This window comes from Marmota flaviventris, chromosome 2 (assembly GCF_047511675.1).
Source record: "Marmota flaviventris isolate mMarFla1 chromosome 2, mMarFla1.hap1, whole genome shotgun sequence".
In the NCBI taxonomy this organism is placed as follows: domain Eukaryota; kingdom Metazoa; phylum Chordata; class Mammalia; order Rodentia; family Sciuridae; genus Marmota; species Marmota flaviventris.
Window position 1 is genome coordinate 198,161,440 of NC_092499.1, and position 20,580 is coordinate 198,182,019.

Sequence of the window (20,580 nt, forward strand, 5' to 3'; positions counted from 1 at the left end):
GCTTCTTTCTCTGGAGGTACTTTGATTGCTGTGGAATTTACGTGTCATAAATCCACCCCAATCCGATGATTCCTAGTGAATTTGGAATAGAATGCAGCTGGGGTTTGTGTGTCTCATGGCACTGGATGGAAACCAGGCCCAGTGCACGCTAAAGGACTGCCATCCCAGCCCCAGTCATGCAGGTTCTGTTGATCACTACTCCCAGCCCCGGCTACTGCCAATATCCTTTCCGCCTTTATAGATTCACCACACCTGGCTCAGCCAGCGTTTTCAAACTTAAGGCTCCACCATGAGTGGGATTGTGAAGTTAATCTGATGGAGCATGACCAACATTTTAGCTGGGCACAGCGGCACACACCTATAATCCCAGTGGTTCAGGAGGCTGAGCAAGGAGGATTGCAAGTTCAAGGCCAGCCTCAGCAACTTAGGGAGATCCTGTCTCAAAATGAAAACTATAAAGGGCTGGGGATGTCAGTGGTCAAACACCCCTGGGTTCAATCCCCAGTACCAAGAAAAAATATATATTTTTTATTTATAAGCCAGACTAAACTAGACCAAAATGAAATAGAAAGTAAGGAAATAGAAAACCATCAGCATGCACTCAACAACACATATTAAAACCAGTGCGTACTTCTGTGTATGTGTGCATTGTCTAACTGGGTCACAGTATAAAGTAATGTGCATTTTTAAAAATATTTTCTTAGTTGTCAATGGACTTTTACTTTATTTATTTTTATGTGGCGCCGAGGATGGAACCCAGGGCCTCACACATGCTAGGCATGCGCTCTACCACTGAGCCCCAGCCCAGCCCCAATTATGATCTTTTACTGTGGATCCTCATTGTCTGAATTTTCTTTCGTTTGGTTTCTTGCAGTGTTGTCGGGTTCCCAAGGGCATGCCGGTATGATTTTCATTTTCATTTCTCTTATTGCGAGTGTATTAATTTTCTGCAGTGACAAATTAGCACAAAGTTGGTGACTTTAAAAGACAGAAATTTATTCCGTTACAGTTCCTGAGGTAGAGCCGGATTCTCCTCACAGCTCTAGGGAAAAACCCGCTGTAATCCCAGAGGCTCGGGAGGCTGAGACAGGAGGATCGCGAGTTCTGAGCCAGCCTCAGCAATGGCAAGGCCCTAAGCCACCCAGTGAGACCTGTTTCTAAATAAAATGCAAAAAGGGCTGGGAGATGGCTCAGTGGCCGAGTGCCCCCGAGTTCAATCCCTCGTAGGAAAAAAAAAAAAAAAGCTCTAGGGACGAGTCTTGTCACTTCTACCCTGTGGTGTTTGTCAGCCATTTTTGTTGTTCCTTGTCTGATGGACGCGTGGCTTCAGTCTCTGCTTCTCTCTTCACGGACCTTCTCCTCTGTGTCCAGTCTTCTCTGTTCTTACAAGAACATCAGTCATCTTAGATTTGGGGCTTGCCCAAATCCAGTCTGCCCTTATTTTAACTTGGTCACATCCACAAAGATTCTATCTCCAAATAAGGCTGTGTTCATAAGTTGTGTGTGGACTTCAGTTTTAGGAAGACATTTCTCAACTCGGTTCAGTGGGTGAAGCTGGAATCTTTTCACTTCTTCAATTGCAAGAAAATTGGGTCAATCGGATCTCTCATTATTCAGATACATAGGCTCATCTGATCGTTGAAGTTTTCATTCTTTCAAGTATGCTGCTTCTTCCTGCACAACATGAAACCAGAATAAAAATAACTCCAACCAGGTGTGCAATCCTGTGCGCACCTGTCATCCTAGCATCTTGGGAGGCTGAGGCAGGAGGGTCAGCAAATTCAAGGCCAGCCTCAGCGACTTAATGAGGTCCTAAGCAACCTAGCAGGATCCTGTCCCAAAATAAAAAAAAAAAAAAAAAAGGGACTGGCGGTGTTACTCAGTAGTTAAGCACCCCTGAGTTTAGTCCCTAGTACCAAAAAATAAAATGACAAATAAATGTCAATTTCAACAAATTTGATCTCAAGCACAATCCAGGGGGCTGGGGATGTGGCTCAAGCAGTAGCGCGCTCGCCTGGCATGCGTGCAGCCCAGGTTCGATCCTCAGCACCACATACAAACAAAGATGTTGTATCCGCCGAGAACTAAAAAATGAATATTAAAAAAAAAAAGAAAGAAGAAAAAAAAAGCACAATCCAGGGTGTAGCCTGAGGCACGAGGAGGTCCAGCTAGGCAATTACACATCAGAACTTGGTGGTGGGCAATCGGCTAAACTTCTTATAAGTAAATTGAAAAGGCAACAAGGACGTTTTCTGTCTTAAAACTAAAACCTACCTTTGTTAGGTTTTAAAATATTAGACACCAAATGCAACACACCACTCAGCCTCTGGCTTCAGGCCGTTTCTTCCTAGTAAGGACATGTAGGCTGGTTGTCACCCTGACCTTTTCTTCTTTTTTTCCCTCTGCCCCACTTCCTCAACCCTCTTCCTTTAACCCAAGTAGCTGTCTCAGATCAGGAAGATTAGAAGCCATAAATAACTTTCTGTGAATTATTCTACAGGAAGTTCAGTCTGATCGGATCCTGCCTGACAGCACCAGGCAAAACAGACCCCTACGAAGCCCGCGTCGGGTTTCTCAGCACCCACACAGGGACTGTGACCAGCCGTCCTAGCTCTGCCAGCCCTGGGTGCTGAAGAGGCTGAAGAGGCGCGTCGCCCAGCGGCTCCCCTGTGTTTTGTATGTAACGCATTCATTACTGGGGAAAACCTGAAGGACTGGAAGTTGAGCAACACACTAGTGCGTTACCAGAGTTTCTGTTTATTCCGGGCACAGGGGCACACACCTTTTAAACCTAGCGACTCAGGAGGCTGAGGCAGGAGGATCGCAAGTTCAAAGCCAGTCTCAGCAACTCATCAAGGCCCTAAGCAACTGTCTCAATTTAAAAATAAAAGATGTAGCTCAGTGGTAAAGAGCCCTGGATTCAACCCTTGATAACAACAACAGCTTCTGGTTTCAATTATAGAAAATATATTTAAATATATTTTAAGAATCTACCCTTACATTTTCATTTTAAGATAGCAGCCTTTATATCGAAGTTTCTTACTCAAATCCACTTGGCCAGCTTAACCAAGCCACTTTTAGAGAATCAATTTTTTGGTGTTTGATTATCAGTATCATGATTTGGGGAGCTGAACCCAGCACCCGGGTGTGCTAGGCAAGTGCTCCACCACTGAGCCCCATCACCAGCCCCACTCAGTTATTTGTTGAGCCCTGGTTATGTGTGGGGAGGGAGGAAGACAGAGTTCCAGGCTTTTCCTGGTCTGTGCATTGGGTTGAATAAATGTGCTGATTCGGAGCCACAGTTCTTGAAAATTAAGGAGTCGTGCAAACTGGAGTGTGTCTGCCATCTACCAGCAGCAGGACTTTGAGCGAGTGACTTAACTTGCAGTAAGTAACATACAGTGTACACATGTATGCATATGTAATATGGAACAGTAAATGCCGTACACATAATATACAGTGTATGTACATAGTATATATATGTACATACCTAAAGTAAACAACAATACATAACACTTATGGTGTTTTGGTATTTATCTATTTCAGTATTGTATTCAATATGTAATGACTATTATATAGTGTTAGAGTCTGTAAACAAGTCTGGATGGCGCCTGGCGTATTGCCAGAGGGAGTGGTTTATGAAGTAACGCCAGGGAGCCATTAAGTGTGGAGATTCCTTATTGGTTGACTGATGTATCTAGTTTATGCTAATTAAGATAAGCTGTGTGGAATGTATAAATACCTCTGTTGTCCTACAATAAAGGGGTCCCACTCCTGCTGTATCAATCTACACAAGTTGTTCGTCACCCCCACCCCCCCGGGTTATTTTGCTGCAGCCGGACTGCGGCAATATAGTCTGTAGACTACTCAGTATTTACCTATCATTCTATATTATAAAATATACTTATGGCACATATCAATATTTTTAATAACATACAAGTTACAATAGACAAATACATAAGCACAAATAAATAATATATAACCGATGTATTATGTACACATATTATATTACATGTAATATGCTGTTTACCATATATAATATATTGTGTAATGAATTATACATGCATTTATATTTATGTATGAATATATATATCATATAGTATGCAACGTGTGTGAAAGTGGGTGGTGGCTGGCATAAGTCAGTGGTTCAATGGCTTATCGTCATTGTTAGTATAGCCAGAGACTCACAAAAGACCTCCCTAAGCATCCCGTGTTGCTGGAAATGGACCCTTGCACTTGGAGATGCCCTGGCCCCAACTATAATCCTGTGTGGGCCTTTAACTCACATGCAAAGAAACGAGTTTTCTGAATCCCCAAGACCTTCCTGCAGTCCTGCTAAACACCTGTCATTGCAATGTTACGTGTGTGTGCTGGCCACGGGCCCAGAGGGTTTTCTCAGCTCAGCTCTAAACTACGGGGCTCAGGAACAAGAAAGGAACAGAGATGACACCATTAGGTTTCACATTGTATGAATTTTTCTTCTGTTCCTTCTATTCCAGAAACACCTGGAGCAGGTGTGGGGCAGGGTCAGCCAGAGCTCCAGGACAGTTGTGGTGTTGGCAGAGCCCAGTGATAAGGAGGGCTCCAAGCTGAACCCTTAGGAGCTCCGTGTTGGGCTGGGTGGGGCTCAGTGGTGGAGCGCTCACCCAGCACGTGAGAGATACTAAGTTCAAGGCTCAGCACCACATAATAATAACTAAATAAAATAAAAGTATTGTGTCTATCTATCTACAACTAAAGAGAGAGATAGAGAGAGAGCGCGTGCGAGAGAGCACCAAGTGTGGAGGGAGGTGGCGGTTACAGTCCTAGCTCCCTATCTTACCTGCTATGGGACCCTGGACGAATCCTTGACTCTCTGAGCGCTTATCTCGGGCTTGGGTCATTAGGAAGAGATTTTTCACTCCGAATGTTTATTGAAAACACCTCTGAGTACTTGCCTAGCATGCACAGGCCCTGGGGTCAATCCCCAGCTCCACAAAAGGCAGGAAGGAAGGGCGGGAAAGGAAAAGGAACCACTTAAGAGCTGTGACTGACCCAGGAACTTGGGAGGCTGAAGCAGGAGGATTGCAAGTTCAAGGCCAGCCTCAGCCGCGTAGAGGCTGGGGATATTGCTCAGTGGTGAAATGCCCCTGGGTTCAATCCCCAGGAAAAAAAAAAAAAAAAAGCTGTGCACGGAGGCTGTGATCCCAGCTACTGGGGAGGCTGAGGTGGAGCTCGATGAAGCCCAAGTTCAAGGTCAGCCGAGGCAACATCAGCAGAGCCTGTCTCAGCCACAGTAAGGACAAACAGACGAGAGAAGCAGCCCTGGGCAGAGAGGAGGTTGAGGACGCAGTCTCAAGGAAGCCTGCTGCGATGGCCCTCAGGAATTCCTCCAGGTGAGACCAGGGCCAGGCCTCCTTTTGTCCTGGCTTTATTGGGACATTTGATACAGTCGTGGTCTGTGTTTTTGTTTTCTCTTTGTGTGTGTGTGTGTGTGTGTGTGTGTGAGAGAGAGAGAGAGAGAGAGAGAGAGAGAGAGAGAGAGAGAGGTACTTTGGATTGAATCCAGGGGCGCTTAACCCTGAGCTACATCCCCATCCCTTTTAATATTTTATTTAGAGACAAAGCTGGCCTTGAACTTGTGATCCTCCTGCTTCAGCCTCCCAAGTCGCTGGGATCATGTGCGTGTGCCACCACACCCAACCAGCAGTGAGTATTATAAACTGCTTCTTCTTCAGGGCCTTTTTTCTTCTTTCAGAAAGTGCTTGAGTTTTGATTGTGATCTCCACACCTCTCAACAGCAGCCCACGTGACTTAAGGAGAGCTGAGTGCACCGGAGGCTCTCAGGGTGGGCACTAGAACAGACCCCAGCTAATCTACATAAGCTGATCTCCCACCTGCAAGGATTAGGCCAGGGATGGGCACAGGACTTGATGTGAGCCAATGAGAGCAGTGGGATACTCCGGGGCACTGGGAGAGAAATCCCCCTCCTGGAGCTGGGCAGTCATCTTGGGATCATGAGGTTGGAAGCCACGTTTTGTTTCTAGCTGCTTCCTCAGGAGACAGATTAGACCAACTGAAAGAAAACTTGTCCTTGATGCTGTTGTACCAAACCCCCCTTGAAACCTGTGTTTCCAGGTTCGTCAGCTGTCACTCCAAGAAGCTGCTCAGCTGGTCTGAACTAGACTCTCTGGGACATTCACCTGACATACTCTCAATGGTCCCAAACTCCATAATGTGAATGTTCTATAATTCGTGTATAACCATTCCCTTTTGAATGGACATTTGGTTCCAATTTTTCCCTGCCACAGTGTATGTATCTGTGAGAGTCAGTGTTCTGATGGTCGACCTGACTGGCCTGGAACCCCTGCCTCCTCCTCCCGAGTTGCTGGGACTTCAGGAGAACACCATTATGCCTGGCTTCATTTATCCATTCCAAAAACATTTTTTTTTTTTTTTTTTTTTTGCACTGAGGATTGAACCTGGGTGCTTAGCCACAGAACTACATTCGCAGTCCTTTTTACTTTTTTTATTTTGAGACAGGGTCCTACGACATTCCTGAGGGCCTTACTAAGTTGTTGAGGCTGGCCTCAAACCTGCCTCAGGCTTCAGCAATGCTGGGATTACAGGCGTGGGCCACCGGGCCTGGCTCATGTTTTGAATTCTTAGCATGTACTCTTTTTTTTTTTAATACCTTTATTTTATTTACTTATTTTCTATTTTTTTTTAAACTTTTTAAAATATTTATTGTTTTAGTTTTCGGCGGACAAACATCTTTGTTTGTATGTGGTGCTGAGGATCGAACCCGGGCCGCACGCATGCCAGGCGAGCGCGCTACCACTTGAGCCACATCCCCAGCCTCTATTTACTTATTTTCATGTGGTGCTGAGAATCGAATCCAGGGCCTCACACATACCAGATGAGCACTCTACCGCTGAGCCACAACCCCAGCCCCTTTTGTTTTTTAATTTATTTTAAACTATAGATAGACACAATATCTTTATTTTATTTATTTATTTTTATGTGGTGCTGAGGATCAAACCCAGTGCCTCACATGGGCAAGGCAAGCGCTCAGCCACTGAGCCACAACCCCAGTCCCCTTACCATGTACTCTTAAAAAACACTGAAGATAAAGTGGTTTTAAGTCTTGAGTGGAGGATAACAAACAGATCAAATACAACATAAAATAACATTATAAAATTAACGTAATAAAATAGCATGCCACATAATATACTCAGGTCACGTATATACTACATGGTAAAGTACATATTAAGTCGTGGCAGTGGCTGGTTTTGCCTGTGACAGTTTCCATGCTTGGGCTGCTCGGCTGTGGGGTCTATTCTCCAGGGGTCTTGGTTGAGTCCTCTGAGGACAGACGGCCTTCTTCACAGGAGGAAGATCAAACACTCCATTGCTCGGAGCAGCCTCCGGGGTGAGGTTTCAGGAAGTGGCTGCAGGTTAGAAGCTCCCAGGGAGGTGGGTGTCCATGTCAGGCCATTAGCGTGTTAGCACTCTCTCTTTTTATGGAAGCAGCCAGGGAATGACTTACTAATTCCCTCTTTTATGAAGTCTGATTATCATCATTAATTAACTCAGCCACTAAGGAAATGTAATCTGAGCATTTCTGAACCAAAGATAGATTAAAACAACGTAAGGAAAGGCTTTCAGATTGGAATCCCCGGTGGCTGAGAATGCACCGCCATGGGTCCCGTTCTAGATGACGGGGAGGGTGGCTGCGAGGACCCCGCCAGGCCTGGCCTCGCTGGAATGGACATGCGTCTAAGGTTCGCTTATTGCTTGTATTATTTTACGTTTTCCCCCAGGTTGTTGAGCTCCATTTGCACTTTTATCTGGAAAACAATTGTGCAATCACATCAATTAAAAAAAAAAAATATCTTTGGGGACCTGTCCCTCCTGTCTCCTCCTGACCAGTGGCATTATTCAGGCCTTCACTATTGGGATTTTATGGGTCCTCATAAGCAAGATCCTTTTCCCTCAGCTGAATTCAGGACAGACCAAAAGACTAACGTTGCTCTCAGACGGAGAACAGATGGCGCCTCTCCTCTGGTAAAGCCGATGGGGAAGATGGCTTCTCACACCTGGACAGCCAGCTTGCAAACCCTTCACCCCTGAGCGTGGGCAAGCTTAGGGTCCTGCCCGGGCATCCACAGGTAAGCCCCACATCTCGCTGGGCTGGCCTAATGGAAGGTGAGCTCTTGCCTCTCTGAGTTCCACAGCAGGACCTGCTGACCCACGGAGCACCTGTCCCAGCCAAGGGCAGATTCAGGACTTCACACTGCTGAACACCCCATCCGAAGGTTCCACTGTCCTTAGCACTGGGGTTGGAAAGCATGTAAGCCACAGGGACCTCTGGAGAGCATTCCTAGGTACAGAAAGGGACGCCAGGGCAAAGACCCCACTGTGTGTGCCAAGGTGTGAACACACATCCAGGAAACAGCATGGGGGAACAGGAGGTAGGAAGGTTTTAGGGCATAAGACAGACGTGGCCTCTGGCTCATCCAGAGGGGCAGACATTGAACTAACACGCCTGTAATCCCAGTGTTTGGGGAGGCTGAGGCAGGAGGATTGCAAGTTCAACACCTGCCTGGGCAAGTTAGCAGAATCCTGCCACATATTAAAATAACAAGGACTAGGGATGTAGCTCGATGCTAAAGGGCCCCTTGGTTCTTCCCCATTTTCAAAGGGTAAATGCTGCAGCATTGACCAGAGCAGGGCTGGGGCCAGCCTGGAGGGACTGGTAAGGAAAGGAGGAGGGATTCTTTGTCTGGATGGCCTCAGGGCTGCGGGAAGAGGATGCTGGGAATTAGAGGGAGGGTCCTGAGGAGGAATCAGCTTCTGGAATCGGAAGCATTTTGTTTTCTGGATTTTCATATCAGGTGTGCATCACACGAAAATAGGAGATGACTGTGGCTGTTAAAAGAGCTAAGCCTCCACTCCGATGGGTTGCACTCCCTGACCTCCAGGTCACCGTCACCTGAGGGTGGAGGCTGGGGTGCAGCCGGGGGTTGGGCACTGCCTGGCTCGCCCTGGGTTTGAGGCGCAGCCCTGCAAATGAGTGGGTGAAATGAAACGGGTGACGGCAGGGACTTTTTTCCCTGCGCAAGTCCCGTGGCTTTCCTGGGAGTGTGAAATGACAGCCACGCAGGGACCCAGCCCTGCTGCACAGGGCACTGCCACTGAGCATGCCCAGAAAGACTAGCTGCCCAGAAAGGCAGCGTCACCGAAATGTGCGTCATGGGGTGGGATTCCCCTAACTTGTACCTGCTGTTTGAGGAATGGTTTGATGCTGTCCCAAATGTCTGCTTCCATTTTTCTATTTGATCCCAAGTACAAACAGGGGAGATTTTTTAATTTTAATTTTTATTTTATTGGGGATTGAACCCAAGGATGCTCAACCACTAAGCCACAACCTCAGCCATTTTTTATACTTTATTTAGAGACAGGGTCTTGCTAAATTGCTGAGGCTGGCTTTGAACCCAGGATCCTCCTAACTCAGCCTCCAGGGCCTCTGGGATTACAGGTGTGTGCCACCAGGCCAGCAGGGGGGAATCTTTGTGTAACAATTGTGGCCCTCAGCTGGGGACAAGAGCCCTGTCCTACAACCAGCACATTGGGGTATTAAAGATGAGTGAACACCTCAGGTGGTTAAGCAGGCACCACCTGTGCTGGCCTGCTGCTGCCCAGGCCTGAAGCTGGGCAAGAGGTCCCCACCTTCACCCAGCTGTTTCCCTGGCAGTAAATGGTTGGGTACAAGCCGAATGCCCAGTTACAGGGAGTGCTCTAAGGAAGACGGGGTGCACATACAGAGGGTTACTGTGCAGCTAGGTATTGATTTGTTCCCAGTGCTGGGAATTGAATCCAGGGCACTGCACCACTGAGCTACATCCCCAGACGTTTTTTAATGCCTCAGCCTCAGCCTTCTGAGCTGTTGGGATTACAGGTGTGTGTGTGTGTGTGTGTGTGTGTGTGTGTGTGTGTGTCCAACTTCCTATTTTATTTTTTGAGACAGGTCTCATCATTCAGGCCAGTTTTGAATTCCTGGGCTGGCCCTGGACATGGTGGTGTATGACTGTAGTCCCAGCTGCCTGGGTGTCTGAGGTAGGAGGATCACAAGTTCCTGGTCAGCCTGGGCGATTCAGCAAGATTCTGTCTCAAGGGCTGGGGTTGTGGCTCAGAGGTAGAGCACCCGCCTAGCAAGTGTGAGGCCCTCAGCACCACATAAAAATAAAATAAAGGTACTGTGTCCACTTACAACTAAAAAATATATTTAAGGGGCTGGGGTTGTGGCTCAGCGGTGCAGCGCTCACCTAGCACGTGCAAGGCCCTGGGTTTGATCCTCAGCACCACACAAAAATAAATAAATAAGATAAAGGTATTGTGTCCAACTACAACTAAAAAATAAATATTTAAATATATATATATTAAAAAAGAGATTCTGTCTCAAAATAAAAATCAGGGGTGCTGCTCAGTAACAGAGTACCCCTGGGTTCAATTCCCAGTAGTACAAAAAAGAAAGAGAAAAACCAGTATCCTTACCAATACTTAATTAATAGGCAGCTGTTGTGTCGATTTCAATCTCTTGCCTTTTCTACGCAGGCTGGGAAGGGACTGGGGATATGGCTTAGTTGGTAGAGTGAGCCCCTCACATGCACAAGGCCCTGGGTTCAATTGGCAGAGGGGACAGCGTGTATAGAGGCCCACCACCTCCTGTCCCCTCTGCTTGCCGGTAGCTGTTCCCCTTCCTCAGTTCCAAGCTCCTAGATTGGTTTGGGGACCTTCCTGGCTGCCAGTGCTTGTGCTCCAGGGGGGTGAACGTCCCTCCAGCCCTGGGGGAGGGGGAGGCCTGGGAATGAAAACTGACTGATCCCAGGTCCAACCCCCGGTCACAGTGGCTGGCTCAGGGAGCGTCACAGTTCCCTCTTGGACCAAAGAGCCTTATCCACAGGACCCTTCCAGGAGCTGTGGGAGGGAGTGCGACTCCTTCTGGCACCAGGTGGCCCTCTAGGTGGCCCACTCGGCAGCTCCCTTCCCTGGGAGTTTCTGAGAGCGCAGGAGCCCTGGGTAGGCTGAGGTCAGTCCACACTGGGTTCCCGTCACCTGTAACTAGGGAGTTCTGACTAAGCCAGGACAGAGTGAGGAAGGGCTCGGTGCTACTTTGAGGAAGTGAAAGAAGTCACGGAGCCCAGAGAGGCCCCAGAAGGCTGGCGGAAGACTGGCAAGCCACCACTCAGTGACCACAGGACCTCGGAAACAGAAGGTGTGTTGAGCTGTTACAGATGCCAGCCAGAAAGCAAAGGGCCAGGTCCCAGGACGAGGGCCTACAACCACCAGGAACAGGGCTGGATCCCAGTGGGACTGTCCCCTGGACCTAGAACTCAGAGCATTTTGACATGGAAATTTGGGAAGGAAAAGTACAAGTTGGTTCCATGGAAACTACACTGGGGACAAATAGTGGTGCCTTTTGCTCCCAGGGATTGAACCTGGGGGCACTTAACCAGAGCCACATCCCCAGCCCTTTTTATTTTTTATTTTGAGACAGGGTCTCACTAAGTTACTGAAGTTGGTCTTGAACTCGGGTCTTCCTGCCTCAACCCCCCAAGTCACTGGGATTACAGGCAGGTGCCACCATGCCCAGCTTTGACTTAAGGTTTAACTTATATTCAGGAACATGAAAGGATCTTCTGTTGTTCTCTGGCCAGTAGTTGTTAGTTGATTAAATTAACCACCCCGTCTCTCCTCCCCGGCATCCTCTGACCCTTGTAACTGAATTAAGAAAATCTCTCTCTCTCTCTCTCTCTCTCTCTCTCTCTCTCTCTCTCTCCATCAGGGCCAGGTAATAGAGGCCCTGTAGACTACAGGGAGCATTTGGTCTTTAACTCAATGAACCAGGAAGCCACTGGATGCTCAGAAGCATGGGAGTCATATGGAAATGTCGTCTTCAGGGACACAGAGCATTGAAACATGTGGTCATTAGGTTCTCAGAGCCAACATGTACTCTGGGTTTCAATATGTCCAGCTGACATGCTGCTGTTGAAGGTAACAGCTGCCAGGATTTTTGTGTCCCAACATCTGCTCTGACCTTGCTTGGGATATGAGCCATCAGGAAGAGGCAGACTAATACAAAAGTATTTCAGGGATAATAGCTATAGGGACAAATGGATTCCATTCCTGGATTCTGTTTTTTTTTTTTTATTTTAAAGAAAAGGTGCTAGGAGTGTGGTTCAGTGGTAGAGTGCATGCTTACATGTGCAAGGCCCTGGGTTCAACATGCAGCACCAAAAAAATAAATAAATTGGGGCTGGGGTTGCAGCTCAATGGTTGAGCACTTGCTTTACATGATGGGGCACTGGGTTCGACCCTCAGCACCACGTAAAAAAAATAAATAAATAAATAAATTTTTTTTAAAAAAGTAAATAAATAGCTGGTCACAGTGCTGCATGCCTGTAATCCCTGTGAATCGGAAGGCGAAGTAAAAGGACCACAAGTTTGAGGCCAGCCTCAGCAACTTAGGGAGACCCTGTCTCAAAATACAAAAAACTTAAACAAGGACTAGGGGTATAACTCAGTGGTAGAGTGCCTCTGAGTTCAACCCCCAACATAGCAAACAAAAATAAGTAAATAAATTGATAAGCTGGGCATGGTGGCACATGCCTGTAATCCCCAAGTGGCTCCGGAGGCTGAGGCAGGAGGATCACAAGTTCAAGGCCAGACTCAATAATTTAGTGAGGCCCTAAGAAATTTAGTGAAACCCTGTCTCAAATTCAAAAAATAAAATAAACAGGGCTGGGGAGGGGGCTCAGTGGTTAAGCACCCCAGGTTCAACCCTAGTACTAAAAAAATAAATGAATGAAATAAAGTGTGTGTTAATTTTACTGACTGGAGCTATTTCACCAAACTGACAACCATGTTTGCAATAGAGGAGTGGGCTTTGTTTTTGTGTTTTTTGTTTTGTTTAATATTTTTAGTTGTAGGTGGACACATACTTTTATTTATTTATTAATTTATTTTAATGTGGTGCTGAGGATGGAACTCAGTGCCACACATGTGTGAGGCCAGCCCTCTACACTGAGCCACAACCCCAGCCCAGGCTTTATTTTTTATACACTTAGGTATTTCCTTTTATTTTTGACACAAGCATTTGTAACTTTTTTTTTTTTTTTTTTTTTTTGGTGGTGTTGGGGATTGAACCAGGGCCTTGTGCATGCAAGGCAGGCACTCTACCAACTGAGCTGTATCCCCAGACCAAGCATGTGTAACTTTAACCTTATTTTATTTTTTGGTGGTGGGGATAAGCCCAGGGCCTCGTGTGTGTGCTAAACCTGCACTCTAGCACTGAGCTTTACCCCTAGCCCCCATAACTTTTAGAATTAATGAAAAATAAACATACTAACTGTTGGGAAAAGATTAGGTCAATATCTGTTACAATTTTTAGAGCACATATTCTTTTAACCAGTATCTCCATAATGGGGTTCTAGCCCATCAAATAGGGGTTAGCAAACTTTCTCTTCAAAGGGCCAGGAGGTCAATATTTTAGGTTTTGTGGGCCACAGGGTCTCTGTTTCGAGTCTCTGCAATGCTGGGTAAGGTGAAAGCTGATTCAGACAGTATGCAAATGAGCAAATTGAGCTGTGTTCCAATAAATCCTTATTTACAAAAAGAGGAACCAGGCTGGGCTGGGCTGTGGGGGATGGTTTGGTAACCACTAAAATAGAAAAGATAATATATGAGGATATGAATCAGAACGTTTGTTAAAGGCTTGAAGGAATATAAAGTCAAAAGACCTAATATAACATAAGTATCCATCATTAGTTTATTAGTAGAAAGGACTGCTGGATAAACTGCTGTTTATGCCATAGAGTTTTATGCAAATAGTCAAAAGAACCAGTTGGACCTACACCTGCTGACTTGGGTGAGCATCTAGAACGCCATAAGTGAACCGAGAGGTTTGTAGAATAGCACAGACAATATGTAGAGTAGTTTTTCACTAACTTGTGAATACCAAGTGACTTTGCAAGGCCTCACTGCATGGGTGAAATGTACTTTTCAGTCCATTCAGGTTGAACTTGACCGTGACCTGCTGTGGCCAATGGCATATTAGCATTGTCCTGAGAGCAGGAAACCTCTGTGTGATGACATGGGGTTTTTTTGTTTGTTTGCTGGCTTGCTGGGGTTTATTTTGGTGCTGGGGATGGATCCTGTGGCCTGTGCATGCTGAGCACCGCTCCACCCAACCTGACAGCACATGCTCCCAGCAGCCACTGGTCCAAAGAGGATGAGGACCGCAGGGAGCAGACGCAGCCCAGGGCACCTATAGCCTGGAGCAGAACTGCCCAGCCTACCTGGGGCCAGGCAACAAGAGGACAAGGGCTCATCATTGTGAGATGTGGCAGTCATTCTTTGTGTTGGTACATTGTGTGCTGCTATGACCGAATATCAGAGACTGGGTAAATTTCCCCCCACAGTACTGGGGATTAAACCCTGGGGCACTCTGCCTCTGAGCTACATCCCCAGTCTTTTTAAAATTTTTAAGACAGTGTCTAGCCAAGATGTCAAGGCTGGCCTCGAACTTGGTTCCTCTTGCCTCAGTCTTCCAGTCTCTGGTATTACAGGTGGGTGCCACTGCACTGGCTGAGACTGGGTAAGTATAAAAAATAAATTTGGGGGGTGAGCTGGTACATACCTCTAATCCCAGTGACTCAAGAGGCTGAGACAGGAGGACGGCAAGTTTGAGGCCAGCCTCAGCAACTTAGCAAGGCCCTCAACAACTTAGTGAGACCTTGTCTCCAAATAAAAAAATAAAAAGGGATGGGGATGTGGCTCAGTGGTGAGGCACTCCTGGGTTCAATTCCTAGTACCAAAAAGAAAAGAACTGAAAGGTGATAAGAATTCTAGTCCTATTGACATTATTTGAGGCCCCTAATCCAGCACTACCTGAAATTACCATTTCCCCTGCATCCCCAATTATACAATTGTGTGTGTGCATATGCTACTGGGGCCCTCTAGCAAATCCTCTTGCCCGCTTGAGGTCACAGCGGACAGGTAGTGCTGGTGGGCTCTTAGCCTCCTGACACATGTACCTATGTCTCTTAACCCAAGGGCTGTCCTCAGCACAGCCTAGAAAAAGTACCAGGGACCTAATGCATCAGGGTCATTTTCAACCAGTGAGATACAGGAAGCAGGAGATAAAGACCCCAGTTTCTCCATCCTTTGGTCAGACGATTCTGAAGCAAGATGGTTTTATTTTTTTGCTTGGTGTGTGTGTGTTTACCTTCATTTAAAAAGGAGAATGCAGGAAATATACCCATCACACCTTACCTTCTGCGGCCGGGGGATTTCTAGACTAAGGCTTTCCCCCCACAGGCTTACCTCGTTTTGAGGCTTGGAGCTTTAGTGAAACTAAACTTTTATGTCCTGCAAAACCCTGGTGCATCACACAAGAAGTGTCCCACCTGGAGAGATACTCTGTTCATGGGTTGATTTGCCCAGGAATAAATTCAGGCCCAAAATAGCAAACTAAAGTTAGCTGAGACGTCCCATGCCTTCCCGTGGCCTCCTTCAGGAACATCCTGTCCAAAGGAGAAAGGAAGCACCCAAGTTCAACTCAGCCAAGCAGCCGGGGAAGCACCTCCCAACACAACACGTGGTTCTGGTCTGTGTTCCAAAAAGGGGCACAACAAACAGCCACGAGGTGCCTCCTGTGTGGGCAGGTTCTCATCTCTTCTCCTTCTCCTTCTTCTTTTTTAGTTGTAGGTGGACCAATACCTTTATTTGTTTATTTTTATGTGGGGCTGAGGATGGAACCCAGGGCCTCACACCTGCTAGGTGAGCACTCTACCACTGAGCCCCAGCCCCAGCCCCTCTTCTTTAACCTTCTCCTTCATGTTTTTGCTGTTCTTTTAGTTCACCTTCCTCTGCATTCACTCTCCCTTGGAAGTAGCTTTATCCTTGTTCTATACTGTGTAAAATCACTTTTCCTTCTAGGACTGGGGATCCCGCCCAGGGCCTCCCACATGCTGGACAAGTGTTCTACCACCGGGCACCACCTCCAGCCCCCTTCCTGGTACTGAAACTAAGACTCAGAGGGTTAAGTCACTGACGGGGACTAAGTCGTGACAGCCAGGATCTGAACCTCAGCCCCCTCCCTCCAGGGTGATAGGGTCATAATAAATATTGGTGTACGGGGCTGGGGGTGCTGCTGAGCTGGTAGAGAATGTGCCCAGGATGTGTGAAACCCCAGTTAGAGACCCCAGCCCCACTAAATTAATTAATATTGGTGTATAAATAAATGAAGAAAGCCCCCATTTACATATAGAAATATGAACATGAGTTCCTGGGGAGGTAACTCACACAGAGCACCTGCAGGCTGGGGCAGTAGCTCAGTGGTAGAGTGTTTGCCTAGTATGCTCAAGGCTGGGGTTCAAATCCCCAGTGCTGAGGGGGAAGGAGGCTGGGGAATAGCAGGCACTGCTGAATCCAGGGGCACACGTGGATCTCTGTCGCCTCTCCACATCCTGCTTCCTGCATGACTCCCACCTGCGCAGCCACCCAGGGGAACACAACCCCATGGAGAGAGAAACTGTGTTCCTCTCCTCACTGCTGGAAAGCCCTTGGGTGGTGTCTTGCCAATGTTTCCTACACTTCTTTAAGCAAATATAAATACAAGTTCCCTTTCCCAAAGGTGGCCTCCAGTGTGATTTTTTTCTGCACCTTCTTCTTCTTCTTCTTTTTTAACAACACATCCTGGAGCTCATTCCTATTGGCGACAGAGCTTCCTCTCCGTTTCTTGATCATCCCATAATGTGCCCTGGATGGAAGTTTAGGTTGTTTCCACTCTTGAGTTCACAACAAGACTGAAGTGTAGAAAGGGCCGGTACTTCCTTCCCTAGGGGCCGGGGATGCCCAGTAACATAAATATTGGGAAGTGGAATCGCTGGGTCAAAGGCAAAGGGCCGGGTACTTTGGATACATAGTAATCCCCAGGGGGTAGACCTGTTTGCACTGGCTATTGTAGATGCTGTCTGTTTAAATTTGAGACTCAACAGTCACCACAATGTCATCTACAGAGCACCACTCTAGTGCCAGGTGAGCTACCATCCCAGATTCTGGGGATACAGAAGTGAACAAAATTAAGTTCCTGTATTCATACCTGACATTGTGTATTCACGCACCAACCGATGGACTTTAGGATTGTTTCCAGTTTGGGGTTGTGATGATGAAAAAATTGCTATGAATGTCCTAGTACAGCTTGTGTAGACACACGCACACATTTATCTTGGGTACATACTCAGGAGTGGAACTACTATGTCATTTGATAGATGTATGTTTACCTTAATGAGAAAGCACCAAAGAGTTTTGTTTTGTTTTGTTTTGTTTTGTACAAGGGATTGAACTCAGGGGCACTCAACCACTGAGCCGCATCCCCAGCCCCATTTTGTATTTTATTTAGAGACAGGGTCTCACTGAGTTGCTTAGCACCTCGATGTTGCTGAGGCTGGCTTTGAACTCATGATCCTCCTGCTTCAGCCTCCCAAGCCGCTGGGATTACAGGCATGCGCCACTACTCCCGGCACCAAAGAGTTTTCTGAAGTGGTTGTACCATTTTATGCCCTACCAGCAATGTAGGAGGTTTCTTTACTTTCTCTTTCTCTCTCTCTCTTTTGTGTGTGGCTAACAATATTGAACTCAGGGTGCTTAACCACTGAGCTACATCCCAGCCCTTTTTTTTAAATTTTTCACTTTTATATAGGGTCTCCGTGAATTTCTTAGGGCCTTGCTAAGTTGCTGAGGCTGGCCTGAACATGAGCGCTTTCTGTCTCAGCCTCCTGAGCCACTGGAATTCCAGGTGTGCGCTACCACGCCCAGCAATGTATGAGGTTTCTTGTTGCTCTATATCCTCACCAGCATTTGGTATTGTTAGATTTGTATTTTAAGTCATCAGCTATATTGAGGCCTAATTTACACAGAGTAAAATTCACTTGTTTTAGTTTTATGGGTTTTTACAAAGTTATGTTGTTAGGAAACCACCCTTACATAATTCAGAATATCTGGAAGCAGGATTGCGGGGTCATATGAGAACCGTATGCTTAAATTTATTAGAAAATGCCAGCTGGGTGGGGTGATGCTCACCTGGAATCCTAGCTTCTTGGGAGGCTGAGACCAAAGCATCTCAAGTTTGAGGCCAGCCTGGGTAACTATGCAAGACCCTGTCTCAAAACAAAAAATAAAAACAGCTGGAGGATGTGGATCACTGGTAAAAGGCCTGTTGGAGTGGGGGAAGGAAGGAAGGAAGGAAGGAAGGAAGGAAGGAAGGAAGGAAGGGAGGGAGGGAGGGAGGGAGGGAGGAAGGAAGGAAGGAAGGAAGGAAGGAAGGAAATTGGCCATATACGTTAGTCTGTTTGTCAGCTTCCTCTTATCATAACAAATACCTGAGATAATCAACTGCTAAAGAGAAAACGCTTGTTTGGGCCCATATTTCAGAGATTTTAGGCTATGGGTGACGGGGCTGCTGCTCTCAGACATCATATCGTGGTGGGCAGCGCACAGCAGAGCAGAGCTGAGCATCTTGCAGCCCGGATGCAAGAGAGGAAGAGAGACAGCATATCCCACAGTCTTTTTTCAAGGTCAAGCAAAGGGACCAAAAGGTCAGTGAAAGGACCAAAGATAGGAAAACATATCCATTCCTTTTCTGGTGTGACCTGGAAGGAGTGGCATCCTGTCTGCTCATATCTTATGGCCTAGAACTCAGTCACATGAACATTTAGATCCAAAGGAGGCTCCGAGAGGGAGCCACCGACTAGAACAACATGTGCCCATCTAACACTCACAACGCTACGCTAAAGAAGAGAAGAGGCGGCAGCTTCTTAACCAGCTCTGTCTGCCACAGACCTGGTTTGATTCACCCTTGACTCCTGGGAGCCTCAGGCAAAGCCTGGCACATAGTAAATGACGGAGAAATGGTGACGAAAGAAAGAACAAATGAGAAAGGGTGGACCCTAGAATTCTGGAGGTGTGCTCGCTTCGGCAGCACATATACTAAAATTGGAACGATACAGAGAAGATTAGCATGGCCCCTGCGCAAGGATGACACGCAAATTCGTGAAGCGTTCCATATTTAAAAAAAAAAAAAATAGAATTCTGGAGGTACCGTTCACCAGGAGAGACAAAGAGCCCAGATGAAGCAATGGCAGCCCACGGTCACTGCCAAACAACACTTGGTGACGGGCTGAATCAAGAGGCCACATCATCTCTGGAGTGTGGGTCATTTTTGTTGGACTGTGACTCATTCTATGGGGGCAAAGTCTCCTTGGGCATACTGTGTCCGCTTTCTAATGGAAAAAAAAAAAATCAGTGACAACAATGGAAAGAGTAGCAGGACATTTGTTATCCTCATGAACTTGGAAATCCATGTGGGTTAAGCCTTGGAGAGATGTCATGTTCAAGAGACACAGTACACAGCTAACGGAAATTAAGGAGAATTGCATGGCTCCCTCACATATTTCAAGAACATTAAAAGAAATTCACAGCAATGCTAATTAAAAGTCCCCATTCCCTGTGGTGATCATTTCACTACAAATGTGTATATAGACATAATATTGGCTGGATATGGTGGCCACACCTCTAATCCCAGCTACTCAGGAGGCTGAGGCAGGAGGATCGCGAGTTCAAAGCTAGCCTCAGCAAAAGCGAGGTGCTAAGCAACTCAGTGAGACCCTGTCTCAAAATAAAATACAAAATAAGGCTGGGGATGTGGCTTGGCTCAGTGGTTGAGTGCCCCTGAGTTCAATCCCTGGTACCAATAGATAAATTAATAAAATAATTAATTTTTAAAAAATTTAAAAATAAGTAATAAAAAGGGCTGGGGACGTAGCTCAGTGGTGAGTACCCTTGGGTTCAATCCCCAGAACTGATAATTAAAACAAAACCAAAAACATGATGTTGTGCAGGTGCAGCAGAACTCACCTGTAATCCCAGCTATTATGGGAGGCTGAGGCAGGAGGATGCAAGTCTCATCAACTTCTCAAGACCAGATCAAAATAAAATATTTTTAAAAGGGACTGAGACTGCAAATGTGGCTCAGTGCACTTGCCTAGCATGCAGAAGGCCCTGGGTTCCATCCCCAACACCAGTAAATTAATTAATGTTGAAACAATAAAAGCTGAGTGTGGATGCCCAAGCCTGCAATCCTAGGACTGGAGTCTGAGGCAGGAGGATTTCAAGTTCAAGGCCAGCCTCAGCAACATATTGGGGCCCTAAGCAACTTAGCAAGAACCTGTCTGAAAACAATGGGGATGTAGCTCAGTGGTAAAGCCCCCAGGGTTCAATTCCTGATAAAATAATAACAACAACAAAAACAAAAAGGTCTTGGGATGTAGCTCAATAATAGAGCACCCCTGGTTTCAATCCCCAGTACTGGGGAGGGGGGAAAATGATGTACAGTTTAAATATACCTGGATCCCCAGCGCACAGGACCTCAGGTGCGCAAAGATACCATCAAAATATTTCACTCCTTCGTGCTCTGGCCTTGGTGTTTTATCAACATGGTAGCAAAGTAGCGACCTGTAGCCCCCAAACTGGAGAGTC

The 20,580-nt window shown here is 46.6% G+C and overlaps 1 non-coding gene across 1 annotated transcript; it reads left to right on the forward strand.

Moving 5' to 3' along the window:
* Positions 1 to 19,008: 19,008 nt before the first annotated feature.
* On the forward strand, positions 19,009 to 19,115 carry LOC114107069 (U6 spliceosomal RNA). The gene has a single exon (XR_003585281.1). It is a non-coding gene; the product is annotated as a U6 spliceosomal RNA (small nuclear RNA).
* Positions 19,116 to 20,580: the final 1,465 nt, after the last annotated feature.